At 42.2% G+C, this 19,892-nt stretch overlaps 1 protein-coding gene across 1 annotated transcript in view; it reads left to right on the top strand.

Annotated features, from left to right (window-relative positions):
• Positions 1–494: 494 nt before the first annotated feature.
• LOC115793136 (spectrin beta chain, non-erythrocytic 1-like) overlaps positions 495–19,892 on the top strand; it is a 126,488-nt gene continuing 107,090 nt past the window's right edge. The window contains exon 1 of the mRNA XM_030747953.1: positions 495–631. The gene's annotated coding sequence lies outside the window, so the exon portion shown is untranslated. The remainder of the gene's footprint in view (positions 632–19,892) is intronic.

Here is a 19,892-nt window from a genome sequence, read left to right as displayed (position 1 = left end):
TTTGTGACTGAGATTTATTAATAGGGGATTGTTCATTAAATTGGATAAGATATTGGGTTTTTATAATTGTATTTAATATCTTTTAATGTTTGAATCCATCAATCGCCCATCCACCCTCCTCTGCTTATCCAATATCTCAAATAGAAATAGAATCAAAATAGAAAGTAGAATGGGATGTATAATAATTAAACTATGAGGTGATAAATATCTTACTTAAAATAAATGGCAAAAACGTAAAAATATAATTATGTAATTGACCAAAGCAGAATGAAGAGCTTAGTAAATACAGGTGGCGGACATCTTTAAGTTGGTTACTGCAGTAATATTTCTTAAACTGTTGCAGACGAGGTCACTAACGCATCATAATCATGTACAATCAGCTGTGTAAGTTGGGTCGGCGCAGCGCGGGCGGTGCCTCCGGGTGTGAGAACCGAGCGCACCGGGCGCTGCAGTCCGGGCCGGGCTGGAGCAGAGCGGAGCGCAGGGCGGGGGGAGGAAGAGGAGGAGGAGGATTGGTGGATTTCAGGACTCTCGGCTCCTGCGTTGTTTTCGCTCCGAGCTCTCAGCGGTCCGTCCGTCCGTCCGTCCTTCACTCCGAGCGGGACTCCACTGCGCTTCTGTCGGCCTCCAGGTGAGTGTGCGCCCGCTCCGCGCTCTTTGGTGTCTGCACGGATTTCCTTCGCTGTATGCGTGACGGCCGCGGCGGGGATGTGTGCGCCTTCTCTCCCGGGCTTCAGGCTGAATTTCTCGGGTTAATTGTTCCAGCCTTCATTTAGAGCAGCTGTGTGACGGCCGCGGGTTGTTGGTGCAAAAACAAGTCCTCTCCCGCTGCGCCCCCCCAATCGTGTTGAACTTGTGTTTGATGCGCCAGAGCTGCTGCTGCTGCTGGTGGTGGTTGTTGTTGTTGTGGTGAAAGTCTGCAGCTCTCACTGTTTAATCTGAACTGATGGAGGGTTTGTTTTCCTCCCTGTCCCCCCTCTCCTGATGGATGGAGGTGGTGGTGGTGGTTCAGGCGTGGTCGACCTCAGAGCAAATCCCAGAATATTCCCAGAATGTCAGGAGTGACCTTCTCTGTACTTTACTCCGTATTTGAGCTCACTGTATATCACGCCAGCCCCCCTGCTCTCGTCTCAGAGCTCATTTTTGCTTCTTAATAATTCATTTCTGCAGATATTTGTGGTTTTAGAATCTTAAATTAATCTAGAACGAGTGTGGACTCTTTCTGTGGATGTGAACGTGGATAACTGGGATCTGTGTCCTTGCAGGAGTTGGTTTTTAATGTTCCTGTGATGATCTCGCAGGTTTTTAATGAACTTCAGGGTGACTGAATGTGTTCTGTGGCTAAAAAATCAGAAGAATCGCTCCTGTGCTGCTGCGTTTTTTCCTGTATGCGGTCTGAAATCCTGTGAAGCAATTATGTAATCAGATACAGCCTGGACTGCTGCTTTCTCTCCTCCTTTTCTTAATCTTTTCTCTCCCTGATCGGCCATCACTGCTTCCTCTTTTCTCCTCCTCCTCAGCTTCTCTTCTCCCCCATCACTTATCTTGTTCCTCCCCCACCCTTCTCCTCATTTCTCTGATGCAGCAATTGGGAAACATTTGGCAACTTGTTGACTGGAGCCTTTAAAATATCACAGTAAGGTGTGGAGTTGTTCTCAGGCTCCTGCTGCTTTAACAGCAGGCTGCAGTAAAACCAAAGATCCCAGCGTGAAGGTGATCCTGCTCCGTGTAAATCTGCTTTTTCAGGGATAAAATTTGTTGGGTTTTATACTTTGTTCCCACCTGAAGGCTCAAGGGCACTGTGGTGATGGCAGTAAAAAAAATTAATCCTCCAACACTAAAATTTTTCTAAAAGATGGAAGCTTGAATTAAAAAAAAAAAAAAAAAAAAAACTAAATCATGCAGTGAAAGCTCAAAAATCATGTAAATAAGATTGAACTCTCACAGTTAACTGACACACAGGGAAACATGATTTCCAGTTCCAGTTAATTCTAGTTCCAACATTTTCCAGATCCCTTCCTCAGCTGGAAAACCTTCCTCTGGAACGCCCTGCGTAGCCTGTGACCCGGCTCTGGATAAGCAAAGAAAACTGACAGATGTTTGGATGACTTCCACTGAGGATGACTGGTTTACTTTACTTCCTTTAAAAGAGCATACACATACTGTGTTCAGTATTTAAACTTTAAACCACTTAAAATAACTTGAAATCTGACATTTTAATAATAAATTTTATTCCCTGACCTATAAGAAGTCATATTCACCCACTTACTATATATATATTCTTTTCTTAATAGTGTGAATTATTATATCTTTATTTATATTTATAATAACTGCGGCTGCTGTTACACCCAAATTTCCCCTCTGTGGGACAATAAAGGCTGTTTCTTCTTCTTCTTCTTCTTCTTCTTCTTTTGTCTGCTGTACTGAAGCATTTCTACCCAAGTACAGTACCAGTCCAAGGTTTGGACACACTCACCCATTCATAGGAGGAAGCATTTTTAGCACCCTTACTTTTCCCTTTAAGCAGACTCTCCTCTGATTGGCTGCCTCTTGATTTGAAAAGCAGGTGGGTGGGGTTTCTGTATGTCAAAGAACCATATTAGGGAGATCCTCTCTTTATGACATCACACAGATCCATGAGAAGAAAAAAAACTGCAACTGAGCGTTCAGAGCTGTAAATACACTGAGCTCATTATTAGAAACTCTAATATGAGCAGGAGATGACAGTAGGTACACCTTTGAATTATAAATTCTTGCTTGATGAGATGAGAACAATTCAATTTTATTTATATAGCGCCAAATAACAACAAACAGTCACCTCAGGGTGCTTTGTATTGTGGGTAAAGACCCTACAATAATACAGAGAAAACCCAACAGTCAGAACGACCCCCTATGAGCAGCACTTGGTGACAGTGGAAAGGAAAAACTCCCTTTTAACAGGAAGAAACCTCCAGCAGAACCAGGCTGAGGGAGGGGGGGGGGGGGTCATCTGCTGAGGGGGGAGAGACAGAGATTAATAATAATTAATGATTAAATACAGAGTGGAGTATAAACAAAGTAAATAAGGGGAATGAAAAGAAACAGTGCATTATGGGAACCCCCCAGCAGCCTAGGCCTATAGCAGCATAACTAAGGGAGGGTTCAGGGTCACCTGATCCAGCCCTAACTATAAGCTTGATCATAAAGGAAAGTTTTAAGCCTAATCTTAAAAATAGAGAGGGTGTCTGTCTCCTGAATCCAAGCTGGGAGCTGGTTCCACAGAAGAGGGGCCTGAAAGCTGAAGGCTCTGCCTCCCATTCTACTCTTAAGTATCCGAGGAACCACAAGTAAGCCAGCAGTCTGAGAGCGAAGTGCTCTGTTGGGGTGATATGGGACTATAAGGGTCCAGTTAAATATTGCAAACATCATCTTTTGGCTGGATTTCTCGTGGTGACGCTGACATCAGTGGTTCCGGCTTTGGGCTGGAAGCAGCTCAGTGTCTCATTGTGATGGTGGAAAAGTGCTGCTCGAGGTCTTAAAGGGCTGACGTGTTCAGGCATCGAGGATGGTTTGACAAACAAATGTGATGGAAGTAAAGAAAGTGGTCATGAAGGCAGGTTCTGACTCCTCCTTGTGCTCAGGTGGCTGTTTGTGCTTTATAGGAACTTTTAAGATTAAATGAAGCCAGTGAGGAATGAGGGGAAGGACCAGGAAGGAGTTGTGTTTATGAGAAACAGCATGTGCAGCATCTTTTAAAAGGTTTCTGTCAAGGTGTTTTCTTGGACTCCTGATGAGCTTTATTTCTTGCTTTGGTCTGTTTCCATCAGCAGGTTTGGATGTTTTGCTCGTAAACGCTCTCCAGGGACATTTTCAGTGGGTTGCTGCTCCTGCTGGAGACGGGGAACGGTGCTTCTGGGCGCATTTTGGCTCAAAGTGAGTTCCTCCTCTGAGGCGGCGTAGGCGGCGGTGATGATGCAGGTTTGGCTCGGCCCACTTGGCGTCATGCAGGGGGGGGGGGGGTCTGAGCTGTAAATCATCATCTCTGCTGCAGCATCTGAGCCTCCAGCTTCATCACTGTAATAGCAGGCTAATATTAAACAGGGCGCCTGTGTTGTGTGTCTCTTGCTCCCTGCATTACAGGAGGATGATTACATAACGAGTGAAGTGAAAACGCTACAAGATGCAGTCAGAAAACTTCCTTAAAATGTTTCGTTCAGTCCTGTCAGTGGTTTGAAGGGAACAGTGCTGAGTTCAGGTGGTGGGGGTGAAATCTGATGATATCTGAAGTGACACCTTCAGGATTGTGTTGCTCAGTCTTGGAACATCAGTTCCTGCTTGTTTTTGGCGTTGTATGGGACGCACACACAGACCGACATACAGGTATGGAAGCATCACTGGTCCACATATAGTTATGGCAGCAAGCCTGTGTGACCTCACCTAACAGGTCAGTGCATCTTCCTCTTATTTCTGACCATTAAACAAAATCCTGTTTTCATGGCTGAGGAAACTCGGTTGGAGGAAAAAACAGTAAAGTTAGAAATATTTTTATTACAGTCCTGCAGATTTTAGTTGGATAACCGATGCTCAAATTTTTTGTATTTAGGGAAAAACTTTTTTTTTTTTTTTTTTGCATCCTCAATGTGCTGACTTTTCATCATCTTAGTTTTTTTTAAACCTGTACATGAAGACCAAGGACAGCTGAAATTAATTATACACATTTATGTCATTTAAATTTAAACTTTATAAACATTAATCGTCAGATTAAGTTTTGTGTTTCGTGCTGCTGTGAGACTAAAGAGCCCGTCTGTTAGTTTCTTTCAACACTAATTTTGATCAAAGTTTACAAAGTAAACATCGTGTTGGCTTCACTGAGACCGGAAACTAAAGATTGAGGCCATAAACTCAGGAAGCCGTTTATGGAGCTCACAGATCAGGTGAGCAGCACGCTCATTTTCTCAGACCCCTGCTGGACATCAGAGAGAATGCAGCTTTAAGATGCATTAGCTTCACTTTTCTTAGACTCTTACGGCTGTTTGCAGTGTGGATTTAGCGCATGATGCCTGACCTTTGACCCCGTCGTGCTGCTTTAACCGGCAGAGCTCGTTTGTGTTTGTTTTTGACTGTAGTTCTTTTTAACTTTGCACATTTCTTCTTTGCTCAGCAGCAGCTAATCTTAGCGACCGCTTCATGAAACAGTTTATCTGCCTGCCGTCTGATCAGCTGTGTTGTTCAGTTTTAGTTGTGTAACTGTGGCTGGTAAACAGTTTGTAGCCCTCGAGGTGACTGTTGTTGTGATTTGGTGACATATAAATGAAACTGAATTGGATCGGATATTACTGCCACCTTCTGGGACCAGTAAAAACTTTTTCTTTTTTTTTTTTTAAGAAGAGGAATAATTGCATGAAGTATTTTTTTAATTGACTTTTGAATGCTGGAAAATTGTGCCCGTCCTTTCTCCAAGTTTAGTGAAGATTGTTTTGATTAAATGTGGAGTCCATGAGTTGAAAAACAGTTTTAATATTTGCTGTTTTTGTTTCCACAAAATGATTTCTCTGTGATCTGCTGCTGAATCCGTCCTCGTTGGCGTGTTTTGTCTCTTCACTCTTTCTTCATCTTGTTTTCTTTCCTCTCAGGCTTTCTGTTCCTTCTCTGCCCTCCGAGCTCGTTCCTCTGCTCCCGTAAACAGATCCGAGTGTGTTTCTGTCTTAATTAGTACTGCACAGCGTTGACAGAGTGTCTCAGACGTCGGGTTGTTTGCAGAGCGAGGACGGGGGGGACGGTGATCTGATTTCATTGTTGGGACATGGAGGAGGAGGAGGAGGAGGAGGAGGAGGTTATGTGACCTGAAAATGAAGAATACATGCAGGAGAATGAGATCTTGGATCCACCACTTTGAGATTTATGTTCACAAGCAGCAACATGTTTCAGTCCTGAGGAGCATTTTATTTTATTACAGACTTATTATCAGTGATTAATCAAGAATATTGATATTTGAATATTTGTTTCCTCCCAGAGAAATTTGACTTGCGTGTCCTGAAAGTCCGACTGATTGGATTCTGGATGTAGTCCTTTCTGAGAGCAGTGTGGGGGACAAATGAAATCTGGGTGATTGGGAACAGGAAAAAACAAAATCTGCCTCCTGATTCATCCTCCATGTTTACACGAAGATTTTGACTGAAGTCAAACATTTGAATCTCGCAGCCTTTTGAAATGAAGCATCACAGTCTGTGTCATTTCAAAGACAGTAAAATCATCAGGTGGGAGCTGCGTTTATGGGACCTGTGGAAACGCAGCATCTTTTAAAAGGCTTCTGTCAGTGTTTCCTTGGGCTCCTCGTTAGCTTTATTTCTCTTTGGTCCGTTTCCATCAGCGTGTTTCAATGATTCGATGTGTGTTAGTCAGGATAATGACACTAATGCTAACCTGCTGATGCCTCCAGTAACAGGTGCATACAAAGAAATCAGTACATAAGCTGAACCAGGACAACCTCCTATATCAGCAGTGAAAGTGTTTAAGCTTTCTGCGCCGGTTTCTGGTTAGTGTGGCTAATAGCATCAGAAGCTTTAACTAACAGGTGATCCGTTGGACGTTCGGTGCAGCGGGCAGGATGAGATGTATCGATGAAACTCGGATATGATTAATTGTCCCTTTAAGAGCTTTATTTTTGGAAACGAGGCCAGCCATCCTTCCTCTCCTCTTCCTCTCACACCTTCACCACACACATTACCTGTATTCATTACAAGCTGCACCTTTCCACGTTAAGTGAACCAACGCAGTGTTTGAGATGAATGAGTCTGACTCCAGGGGTTACACTTGAAGCTGTAAGGATTTTAAATAGGTGCAGAGAGAACTTAAGGAGCAACGTGAACACTTGGAGGGAGGAGGTCCTGAGGGAGGAGAAAAGTGGGTGGAAACAGGGGAAAACAGGAGGTGGTGAAGAGAGAGGTCTAAAACACTACTGACCACGTTTCTGCTCCTAATTAAGAAGAAGAAGAAACAGCCTTTATTGTCCCACAGAGGGGAAATTTGGGTGTAACAGCAGCCGCAGTTATTATAAATATAAATAAAGATATAATAATTCACACTATTAAGAAAAGAATATATATAAAATCAACAAACAATATTAACCTTAATACTACTAATAATAATAACACTATATACAATGTGCATGATGTGCCGGACTATTTACAGTATATTATATATTATCCTACATTGTGTAGGTTATTGTGGTTTTTGTTGGGAGCAGTGATGGTTATAAAGTCTTACAGCTGCTGGGAGGAAGGATCTACGATAACGCTCCTTTGTGCATTTAGGATGCAGCAGTCTGTCACTGAAGGAGCTCTCCAGCTCAGCAACAGTTTCATGCATGGGATGGGAGACCTTGTCCATCAGTGATGTTATTTTGGTCAGAGTCCTTCTGTCTCCCACCACCTGCACTGAGTCGAGAGGACATCCTAGGACAGAGCTGGCTTTCCTGATGAGCTTGTCTATCTTAAAGATATTGCTGTATGACCGTCGCAGGATAAAAGACAAAAATAAGTAATCGGATTACTAAAATAAACTGGACTAAGTTAAAATTAAGGGTCCTGATTAGCAGTGGGGAAAGGAGGATGGGAGCAGGTATGATGGATGAAGGGAGGAGGTTTAGGAGGTGAAGGTGAACAGAGAAAGAGGAGCGAGGAGGACAGGAATTAAACATACCAGCTGTAAAAACTAAAAGGAGGAGATGGAGGAATGTTCTGGAAAATGTCCAGCAGATAGGAAGTGGAACAGAGAGAGGAGGAGGACGAGGGTTTGTTTCCCAGCGGTGAAGCTTCAACTAAATATAGAGAAGTCTATAAGAGCAGTCCTCACCTTCACCAAAACTGCAGATTTTAAAGCTTCAGCTCGTTAAGTCGGGTTTAATTTAGTTTGGTTGGTTTTGTTGAGTTTTAACTGTGTTCAGCAGTCTTTCTGCTGCAGATGGACATAGTTGGACATACTCTGCAGAGTTTCCCATGGATTTAGTTTATGGTTGTGCAGAAGGTGGAGGTGTATGTATGTGTGTGTGCACATGTACAAGTGCTGCAAAACAGAAGTGAAATAAAGTGTACAAATTATTGTAAAGTGAAGCTGTCTGCACAAAAACTTTTTTTTAAAGGTTTAATTACAGCTTTTAAAGTAAAGACTAAGCGGATAAAAAATTTTTTAAGGTAAAGTCTCAGTAATGCAAACTTGGTGCTCATGTGAGGCCTTTAGTATTAGAAAGCTTTTATTCAATGTAAAATTCAGAACATAAAGACTTTAAATATGCTATTAAAAACTTTGAGTTGCTGTAAAGTACGGCTTGTAAAGACTGGAAAATTAGTTTTTAAAACAAATTTCTGTAAGATTGAGTATTAAAGTTTTTATAAGTATTTTAAATGTCTTTAAAAACTTTTCTTGGGTACAAGCTGTGTGGAGTGTAACCATTTTGAAATAAAAGCTTTGGCATAAAGCATTGAAAACAAAATGTTTGTGTAAAGATTTTGAAGTATTTAAAATCTTTCAGTCAATGTAAAGTACAGCTTTCAAAATAAAACCCAAGTGTAGTTAAGGTTATAAAATTAAATCCATACTGTGTGAGGTAAAACTTCTTAAAATGCAGATTTTTTTTTTTATAATTTTCAACAAAGTATTGTGAAAGGTTTTAAAGTTTAAAGTTTTTTTTTTTACTGAATGCAAAGTATAATTTAAAAAAATTTAAAGATTTTATGTAAAGTTGTACTTGAAAGCTTTTTAGTGAACATTAAGTATGGCTAAAAAATAGTCTGTAAAGTTTTAGAATTTACGTAACGCTTTAAAAGCCAAGAATTGTAAAAGATTTACTCAACATAAAGTTTAGTTTTTAAAGGTTATGTGTAGATAAAAGTTTTAAAAAAAACTACTGAATTTAAAATGCAACTTAAAAATAAAATCTCATTAAACTAAGCTTGAAGCATTTATGTAAAACTTTTACTGAGTTGCAAAAGTTTTTTTTTTTTAAAGTATAGAGTAAATTTAAAGCTCTGGAAATTATGTTTATGTAAAACTTTAAAATCTGGAACCCTTCAGTGAAGTAAAGATTGTAAATAAAGACTTTTTAAAATAAAATCTTTTATAAAGTGCATTGTTAGCATTCATGTAAGCATTGAGAATAATTTTTAAATAGTATGTGTAGATAAAATTTTCAAAGTCAAAGCTCTTATGTAAAGTAAATCTTTTAAAGTATTTCATAGCTTTTAGTTGTAAAGTACATCTTTTTAAAGTGTGCATTTTGAAAGTGAAGTATTTTGAATTTGAAGTACAGTAAAATCTGCGTAGAGAAGTTTTTAAAGTAAACAGTCAGCGTTTATGTGACTCCTCTGAAAGCAGCATGAACAGGAAGTCCTCACAATAACCAGATTCTCATCACGCAGGACGAGCTGCAAACAGACACACCCCTCTGGGTACTGGATCTAAAAACATTTCTAAAAGACAGATTTAGAGTTTAACTGCAAGGTTGTGTACGGATTCTAATCTCATGCATTAAAGCTGCATTTCTGTATTTATACATATTTTAATCGTTGTCTGAATGTCATATTTTTTCCTGTGTGGGATCCCAAACCACAGAAAGCTGCACAGATTTATCAGTGAGGTGTGTGTGTGTCTGTGTGTGTGTTTACATAGCTGGGTTATATCGAGGTGAGCAGTCTGACCCGAGCAGGGGTCGAACTCACATGCAGCCACTTCATTTTTCACATGTTGGAGAGCTCGTATATGAAACTCGGTGTGTTGAACGTTGTCCATGTTTGGACTGAACATCCTGAACACTTTTTCCTTCTCTTAATCCGAGATGCCGATGCTAATTTACTTCCTCCCTGAGGCTCGGGGATTTAATGGGATCTTTAATGAAGTTTTAAAAAGGTGACAAGAAGCCAAACTGATCACGAAAGCTGCTCGGCTCATAAGTGTTGATGTAAATTTTCATCCAAGATTAAAAAAGAAAAATATCTAAGCTGCAGTAACGTTGTGATATCTCATGAATAAAATATGTGAAGGGAGCATTTATGAAGACTGTGCTGATGTGCAGGAGGAAGCGTTTTCCATTTGTATTTCCAAAAAAGGCTCCGATTTGTTGGTTTATTTCCCGATAGACGAGGTGATGGAAAAATAAATATGTGTAAATGCAAAACATCTGATTTTTGAAGGATGCAGTGTTTGACTTTCTCCTGATCTCTCAATGATTCCTTCAGTCCAATCTGAACATGCTGCCTGATTAGTTTCACAGACGTCTGACGAGGCAGCAAAAGCTCTTAGGCAGAGATGGAGAGTTAGCAGCAGTTTGAGGTTGGAGGACTGATGATAGCTGCACTTTGCAGAGAGTAATGAAGAAGAAAGTGTCAATAGAGTCTTCATCCTCCTTCGTAGACTTGCACAGCTTGACAGGTGAGCTGGAGGGGGAACTTAAAAAGCAATGAAATTGAGACTTCCTCATTACTGCTGGAATATTTATTGTCATCCAATCAGAGCACTACTGAGATTAGTCTCATCAGTAATCTTTACCATATCTGTATCAGCAGTTAACATTTTTCTTTCTTTTTTTTTTTTTTGCCCTGGCTCAAAATGGGTATTCGGGGTGACTGCAGACTAAGGTGCTCGTAAACTGAGCAGCTTTGGGACGAACTCTAACCGATCAGGTTTTAACGGTAACCTAACCAAAGGGTTTGAATCTCTCATGTGAGGGATTCAAACTCTGACCTCTCATGAGCTAAAAACCCATCCCTCCAAATGTGGATTTTTCTTTTCCCCCAAGTGGAAAATGTAAATTTTGTGTAAATGGAAAATATAAAATGGTGTTCAGGGAAATAAAAATGAGGGAAATCGTCTCCAAGAACAGAAAAAACTGAGACTTGTAACCAGAAACGTGAATTAATTGATTAAATGCTGTGAGATGATGATGGTGGCCTCAGCATCAGTGGAGCTGCAGCTGTTTTGTCCCTATAGTCTCAGTCTGGAGACCTTTTGCTGTTAGAGGCTGCTAGCAAAGTTTAGCCTTTCTTGGGCATTTTGTTAGTTGTTAGTTCTTATTCCTCTGCTGTCTTTGAAATTAAATGGAGGATCTTCCAGTTTATTCCCCTTAAATGTACCTCAGAGACAAAGAGGAGCAGCTCAGTGTGGAGAAACACAACCCTCATCTTCTTCTCTCAGGAGCTAAAACGTGAGGAAGAGCTGCACGAAGAAAAGAAGGTTGGGTTTCTGTGTGGAGCTCTGACACATCTGCCCATTTTTAAAGATTAGGACACTTCTGATAGTTTCCATATCAAACCCTGAAATGTGTTTGCGGTGTTCTGAACCTTCAGGGCCACCGTACCAGACATCATAGATTCAGCTCTTTAAAGCTCAGTGTACAATAAGTCAGTCTGTAAGAGGCTGTGATTAACATCACGTCCATTCACTTAACACACTGCAGCGTGTTTGTGTGTGTCTGTGTGTGTGTGAGGGTAATGTGACGTATTTCCTTTAAACTGTCACATGGAAAACACACACACACACACACACACACACACACACACACACACACACACTGCGCTGACCTTCAGCAGGACTCCATTTAATTTGATTTCCATGTAGCCAAAGGCGTTCCTCTTTGTAACACACACACACACACACACACACACACACACACACACACACACACACACACACACACACACACATTCCTGTTAAATGAAATGTTCACTCTAAGGCCTCCAGATGTTTTCAGGCTGCACACTAACCTAACATCTGTAGAGTGCGTGTCTCTTTCAGATTTGGTGAGCTTGTGTTGAAGTTGCTGGTTCAAATCCCAGTAAGAGTTTAGGAGCGGGTTGAGTCAGACTTGCTCTGCATCATGGGAAATCAGTGTGGGTGGTGTGTAAATCCATTTCATTGTGTGTGTATAAATATAAATGCTGTAAATGTATCGTGTGCACACCCAGAGGCATCGCAGCGGGGGCGGGGTCAGCCTGCAGACGCCAACGGGAAATGAGTGATTAGCCGAAAGTGGAACGCCGCCTGCCTCTGGGCCGGAGAGCCGCGAGGCTGCGTTCACACTGCACAATAAAACTTTCTCTCACTTTGTCCTTTATTTCCACCCTGAGACCAAACAGCACAACCAGATTTCGGTGTGCAGTTTGTGGGAATTCATCTCGAACTGGGGATCTTTCTCGTGCTAGGCGAACACCATGGAGCCACCCCAGCACTAATAACATGAATTATTTAGTTAAAACATCTATTAAACTGCAGTTGGTTAATTTACTCATAAGTGGAAGAAGATGGAGGGATGGATGGATGTTGGCTTCTTCCTTGTGTCTGCACAGGGCTAAAATAAAGCAGCACTTTGTACCTTCCTGTTTCTCGTAGTTGGGCATTGGTTTCTGTATTATCGTCCCGGAGGAGCTTTCTGTAGCCTCAGTTATTGTGATAGCACGAGATGCTCCACAATCCTTAAAGGCTGGGTTAATTTACCCATTTAAAACATTTTAAAATGGTCTCGGCCTTGCCGAGCGGCTTCATTAATGCCTCCTCACACCCTTTTCAAAATAAAAGCTCATCTCACAGATAAGAAAATGTTTCTATAATTCAAATTCCACCTCTTTCATCCTAATTATTAACCATAAAAGCTATTTTTGTACATCAAGTAATGTGTAGCTATTACAGACACACATTCATGCGCGTGCGTGCGTGCATAATGTAATACATGATATCATCAGGACTTGTGTTACAGCTCCACCCTGGAGATGAGAGGGGTGGAGGTCAGAGATGTAAGCCTTTTTAGTGTCATAGCAACATCGGAGGGGGAGAAGAGGCGAGCGAGTAGATTTGATCTCAGTTTCCAGGAACTGTCCCTGCTGATGAATTGTCCTGCTCCCTGCAGTGTGTGAGGTACCCTCCCAGAGTCTGGAGAAACTAACGACAATGACGACATCTGTGTGACTTCGGGCCACGCCAAGGCCAGAACATGTGACGACATTCATTCTGTGGAAAAACCACAGGCACCTCCACGCGTCACGCTTCAGGAACGATGAAACTCAGACAAAAACAAACTAAACATAAACTGAAACAAAATGGCCGGGCAACAGCAGCCTGTTATAGACACAGCTGCACAGCTGGTGCTCCAAATTTTTATAGTTTTTTACAGGAATCGACTCATTGATGATGATGAGAGTTGTGCTGAATATATGTATGTTTGATAAGCTTTGATTTTTATTGTGAATTCTTGGTAACTATTACAGTTACAAAGCTACAGTTTTCAGATGTTTCAGTAATCTAAATATTTTGTGTTTCTGGACAAACTATTTAAAATATTACATCTACAAATGATGTTTACATTTTGTTCTAATGCTATTATGTCACCATCCACCTGTCAGTCAAAGAGGCCACGCCCCTAATAATGCAAACTTTAAGCCTTCATCCAATTTAGCAGCAGTTATGAAGGAGGAAATTAGCACCACAGAACAAAGCAGTTTCTGTGCCAGGCTGTAAAGTTTTAACACGGGAGTCTATGAGGACTGACTCACTGCTGCCTCTGCTGGACGACAGAGCATCTGCAGCTTTTCAGGCTTATGGTACTTCAATTTTTCAGCCCTTGAGGGTTTATTTTTAAAAATTTATTTATTTTTAAAATTTTATTTTATAATCAATATTAACAGGAAAATGGTTTTGAATTGTAAGCAGTGTGTTTTTAGTTTTGAGCTGTCCTCAGTGAGCTCTCTGCTTCAACACACAGCTGCTGGTTGGGCCCGCTCAGATATTAAGGAGCTTTACACCAGCGTATTCCTCACCCGCAAATACCAGCTGACACACTTGGCATCATGGGAAATGATCTTGATGACATCAGACAGCGAGGGGGGAGGGTTTAAGGGTCGTTGACTGAATGCGCATTCTTGAGGATCTTCATGCAAATGGTGCAGCTCTCATTATTTCCTTTGAATAATGACTGCATTTCTCTCTTTGCTTCCTCCGTGTTGTTGCATGGAGCTTTCTTCGAGGTACGCAGTCAGGCAGACAGGTGAGTCACAGCGACAGGTGGGCGGTCAGTGCTGACCTGCAGTGTTGAGGAATGTGTTTGATCCCGCTTCGAACAGTCAGATCATCAGGATGCGCACACACAGTCATGATTTCATCCCTTCAGAGGACTTTCTTACATTTATTTCCTTAAACTAACCTTCCCCTTAAACCAGGGCTTCACCCTGGAGTTTAATGACTTATGTCATCAGGACTGGCGTTTTGTTTACAAAAGGAAGTCGAGTCCCCACATTGTACCTCTGGAAATTCGTGTCCCCACAACATGAGTAATACAAGTGTGCGCACACACACACACACACACACACATCATCCTGTGGAGTAAGATTAGGTCTGACATCCCACAATGCACTGCAACATGTGCTGGGCAGGACTGTGGGTTGGAACACGAGAGAGAAGAGAGAGAAAGCGTCTGGCAGCCGGCCAGGGTGATATGATGGGATGGATCGCCATGACGACACAGCCGACCCTCCAATCTGGGCCGCGAAGAGCCGAGTGTTTGCGTGCAGTGTTGGCGTTCGTGTGTGTTTCTGTGCGAAGGTTTCTGCAGTCGGTGATATTTTTGGACTGAAGCTGCTGAAGTGTTGATGCAGAAATTATTTTCTGGGTGTTCAGTTTTTGGCCACAAAAGCAGCTTTTTCCCAGCCTGCATTGCTCCAGGACAGTAACTGCTGAAGCTGCTGACCCTCTGGCTTTGTCTTAGTGTTTGAAGGTGTAATTATTAGCTGTGGGCTTAGTGATGGAGCTTTAAATGTACCTTGATGACATGTGCTTTTTAGGATTCTGGTAGTTTGAGTCTATATTTGAGACATATTTGCCTTTTTATCTTTGATAAATTAGATTAAATTCTGCCAGGTTTGATTTAATTAAACATTTTTGCAGCTGTTTTTTAAAATAAAGTCAACATCTGGCTCTGGCTGGCCACAAATGAGTCTGTTAGGGTAAAAAACACATTTTCTTTGCCTCACCTGTCTCTGTGTGGGTGGAGCTCCCGGTGAAAGTCCCAATCAGTCTCATTGTTTAAAAGCAGGAATTAAACTCTTGGCTAATGGCCTGTCAATCATGAGCATTATCCAATGAGCATATCCTGGACAATCTTCCTTTTCTGACTTTTAGAATGACCCAGATTTTAAAAATGGGCCTAATGTTTTATTCAGTGTGACCTGAAATGAGCAGCCGAGTCTCTAAACTCATCAGGAAACTGTGTACAGAGCCAAGGGCAGCTTTCCCATAGACTTCTATATGCCCCCCCCCCCCCCCCCCCCCCCCCCGTAGCTGTTTGAATCTCTATCCATGGATTTCAGAGTGACGTTTGATAAGATGAAAACAATCCTGCAAGGCAGAAAATCAGTTCTGTCTGCCTGCAGTTTGAGCTAACATCTGCAGACAGTCATCTGAAGGGTGTGTGAGTGTTTGGAGCGTGTAAAACACATCTGGATGTGTGGGTCATGTGGTTTGCAGAGTGGGTGTGAGCTCTGGGCGTCACTGCAAATGATGTCTGAAGACTGCAGGGTGGAGAGAAGGGGGGGGTTCAGGCTTTCTTCTCCACAGTTCGGTCTTTTTCCTGCACTTCGCCCTTGTTCTCGTCTTTCTCCCCTCCCTGGCGCTCTCCCAGAGGCTCCGCCCTCCTCCTCTGTGATCCGTCTTGCTTCTATCAGGGAGTTTGGGAACAAGCAGTTCTCCATAGATCCAGTCTCCACAGACTAACCCCCCCCAACCAGCACATTTTACTCCTCTGTAGAGCAGCAGTGGCCTCCGTCTGCTTTTCTCACTGCTGAACGTGAGCCCGACCGATCGGATCAAAGAGCTTTAATGGAGAAAATATGCTTTAAGTCCTGTTTTATTTCTGACTATTTTTAGAGCGCCAGGGATTTTTCAGTAAGGATCAAGTTTATTTTCCCCATTCCAGAAAGTTTTAAAGTGATGGCATGAAGAATTTTCTTGGACATACTGTCAAGGTCCTTAAGTAGACTAATTTTAGGGTTATTTATTTTATTTTTCATCCTTTTGAGAGAACACCACCATCCGCAGTCAGTCCCTGCTAACAAGCTCCTCCCCTCCCGTCCTGGGGCCTCTCATGTGGGGATGTACCAATCCGATATTTAGCTTGGACATCTGTCCAGTCCCGACTTTAAAAAGATAACTCAGATATCGGCGTCAGCAGGCTGATCTGTTAAATTCAGTTCCACAATGTTCTGTGTTTTAAATGGCAAAAAAGGGTTTTTTTCCTGTCTGAAATCTACCTCCCTAAAAATGCACCTACACATCACACTGATGCAGACCCAAAGGCCGCCGATGGTGCCGACTTTTCCTTCTTTGGCTTCAGTTTTTCAAATGGACTGAGCCATTCACACCCAGTCAGTGGAAGGAGAAATCCCAGCATCAGCGTTTTGGAGTTGCTCCCAGCCACACGTTTATGCTATATCACTTAAAAGCAGAGGTATGAATTATAGAGTTTACAGCAGAGTCCAGGATTACATTAAAACCATTTTTCCTAATTAAAACTTTCTTGAATTTAAAGTATAGTATGTGGTGTTAATTTTGGGAGAAAAAAAAGCTTAAAATTTTATGCATATTTAATTTTGAAGTAAACATAATGTACAGAGGCACTATAAGAAATGCATAAGAAAATGATTCCTTTAATAGTGGCTGCAGTCAAACGTGCAGGAAGCGTGCACAGTTCTGCACACAGAACAAACCAGGTCTCCGAGCTTCAGACTTTACTGCATTTAGCGTAGCATGGAGGAAGCTAACAGCTCCAGCAGTTTGGAGCCATTTCAAACTGCTTTGCTAATCAACTTAGGGGTCCTGAGGGGGGCGGGAACATACCCCACCCGTCACTGGTCGAGAGGCGGGGTCACAAAAACTGATTTCAGACGTCGTATTTAAAGTCAGCTGATTTCTCAGTCACGACCTGCTGCAGCTTTCAGGAGACGTATTAAAATCATTTTCATGTTGCAGTTTTCACTCAGGTGGAGATGGTTGAGTTTCTTTGAGGTTCAGTTGGTGTGTTACCTGCAGCAGGTGGCAGCAGGCCACGCCCTCAAGTGGACACAGACTAAAGCCATGTACTGCTGAGAGAGTCAGTGTGGGTTTAAGGGGATGGTGTGTGTAGAAAGTGAAGCCAGCCTCCATTGACAGAAACCAGGATTTGGTCATTACCTTACAGTATAAAGCACCTCGAGGTGACTGTTTGTTGTGATTTGGCGCTTTATAAATAAAACTGAATTAAATTGATTTGACTTCACAGAACTCAGGAGCTAATAAACAGAGAGGCTCTGCAGTTTATTTTTGTAAACTGTAAACCTGACCCCCTCAGGACCAGGATGAAAGTGTCTTTAATGAGATAAAATCCTCTTTCTGCAGCAGAAATCACAGCAGTAAATGCTCCTCCTCTTCCTCAAAGATGGACAGAACTGAAGGACTTCTGAAGACTCCTCTTAACCCCGGCTGTTTATCTCGAGTGCTTCATTCCTCCCCTCTGATCCCTCCTTTCTTTCCTTCCTCCTGACATTCCTTCCCTCATGTGTTCCCTCTCTAACATGCTTCATGTTCTTCCTCCTGAGGTTCCATCTTATTTTCTGTCCTTGAAATCATTTTATTCAACTTTTGGTGCTTAATGTGAGGCGTCCTGGTTGATTCGTGGACATTAGAGGGGCAAACTGGTGTGAAGCTGTCTGAAAACGACCTGCACTGGTCACGGCTGGACTCTCGATGTCCTGATTTGCGCTGCTCAGCGTCACTTCGCTGTGACACTCAGATAGTGTTCTCCCCCCGATGATAACCTCCTTTTCACTCTGCTTATCTGCTCCCAGTGGAGCTACCATTAAACCCACCCTCCATCCTCTTCATCCCCCTCTTCCTCCTCGCTGTTTCCCTGCAACAAAATGTCCATCTCCTCGTGTATTTGTGGAGATGTGTTCAGAGCCGCCGCCCACAAACACCCACTGACTGATTCTTCTGACTGGTTTCCAGCAGATATTAACGAGCAGAAATCCTGCTGGGATGATAATTCCTGACTTCATCTGTTACTATGAGCATGTTTCCTCATATCCTGATTTCCTCACCCGTATTTCTCCATGTGAATCGAGTTATTTATATTCAGAATCAGTGGATAAAATTGGCTATTATGATTTTTATTATAAATATTTTTATTATCGCTCAAACTCTTCTGCCTAAAACTCTGTTGTTCTGTCACAAGTCTGTTAATCCTTTAACTCCGGGTGATCGCCGCTGAAGCGCCGGTTAGCTGCCTGTATTAGCCACAAACAGCTGGTGAAGACGTAGGTATCAGCGCAGAGTCAGCTGACCAAAGGAACAAGGGGAAAATGTGAGATATATATTTTTTTGTAATAAGCTCGAGCCTAACGTTAGCTGGCATAATGTTAGCTTATAATCAGCTCCTCTTGGTTAGCCGGCTCTTGTCAGCCGTCTGTAAACGGGAGGTCTGATCTGCTGAAAATCAGTCACAATATCAGGAATAAATAAGCATGAATTGTTAATACGCTCATCTTTAGTTGCTGGATAATTTTGTTCTCATGAATCTTATGAGAAGATGATTGTTTGATCAGCTTTATTTCTGAGGAATATTGTGTTGCATTGAGTTTTAGCAGTGAAACAGTAACAGAGCTACAGGTGATATGTAGGAGATGCTGATCAATTGATGTTATTTTTTTAACTCAATTTTCATTTTTTTTTTTTTGTTTTTTTTGTCACATAAATCATTTGATCCAGAAATATCTATTTCATATATGCAAATGAACCGAACTGTGGCTTCTGTCCTGCAATATGAACCGAACCGTGAGGTTTTGTACCGTTACACCCCCACTGTGAAAAAGACTGATGTTATGTAGTGAAGTGAAACTGGGCGTTAAACAGTGAAAACTGTCCACTGCAGTGTGTCGGTGTCTTGTTGCTATTTGATTAATTTTTTTTGTGTTTCTTCCTCTTCGGGGTGAACTCTCTGGTGCTCTCCTGCTCGAGGAAACTTTTCAACTAGTCAGGATTCTTCCTGCACACAGCATCAGGACCACTGAGTCAAACACTGTTGGCTTTTTGGAGAGCTGCATGCAAACATCTCAGTGTCCATCTTTCTATCCCGAGATCCTTGATGTCGTCCATCAAGGATCAGCAACTTATTTCCAGCCCGGAGTGGGCAATCCACCGTTTTCCACCTGAGAACCATGGCCTCAGACTTTGAGTCCAGAAACTACAATATGGATCCAAAAACTGGGAACTGCATATCCAAATATTGGAACATTTGGATATAGTTCTTGCTTTTGTCTCAAAATGGACGCGTAGAGATTTTATTGACAGAATATTGTCCTTTTACTGTGAGTTATTGTCAGTTTCCTCTAAATTATTTCAAGTTTTACTTTTCAGTGTTGCCAATTTGGCAACAATGTCACCAGATTTGGCGACTTTTCTGACCCAAATAGGTCCCCAATGCATCTCTTTGCACGCTTCGGCATCGAGTGACGACGGCCAACAGTGAGTTTTCTTACAGAAAAGTTGGCAACTGTCAGAACAGCGAGAATACCAGAACTGTGACCTGTATCCTGGATTTTCCTGGTCCATCTGGTTCGTGGAAAGTTCAGGTCTTCCCGTTAATTTGTCCCTTTCTGTCTGAAGGTCATAGATCCACAGTGGAAAAATCACAATAATGAGAGAGAGAACAAGCCTCTTTCTTCCTTCCTCCTCTGTCTGGTACTCTGCTCGGCCAAATTAGAGCTCAACTTCATTAAAATGACTCAGTGCCATTGCATGAGAGCCCGACCCTTACTCCCTCAATGTGTTGCTGTCACCATCCCATGTTCCCAGGCGTCTGGATCGACAATCGGGCCGTCTGTCTGCCCCCACAGACACAGCGC

This window comes from Archocentrus centrarchus, chromosome 15 (genome assembly GCF_007364275.1).
Source record: "Archocentrus centrarchus isolate MPI-CPG fArcCen1 chromosome 15, fArcCen1, whole genome shotgun sequence".
NCBI lineage: Eukaryota > Metazoa > Chordata > Actinopteri > Cichliformes > Cichlidae > Archocentrus > Archocentrus centrarchus.
This window is presented reverse-complemented; position numbering and strand designations above follow the sequence as displayed.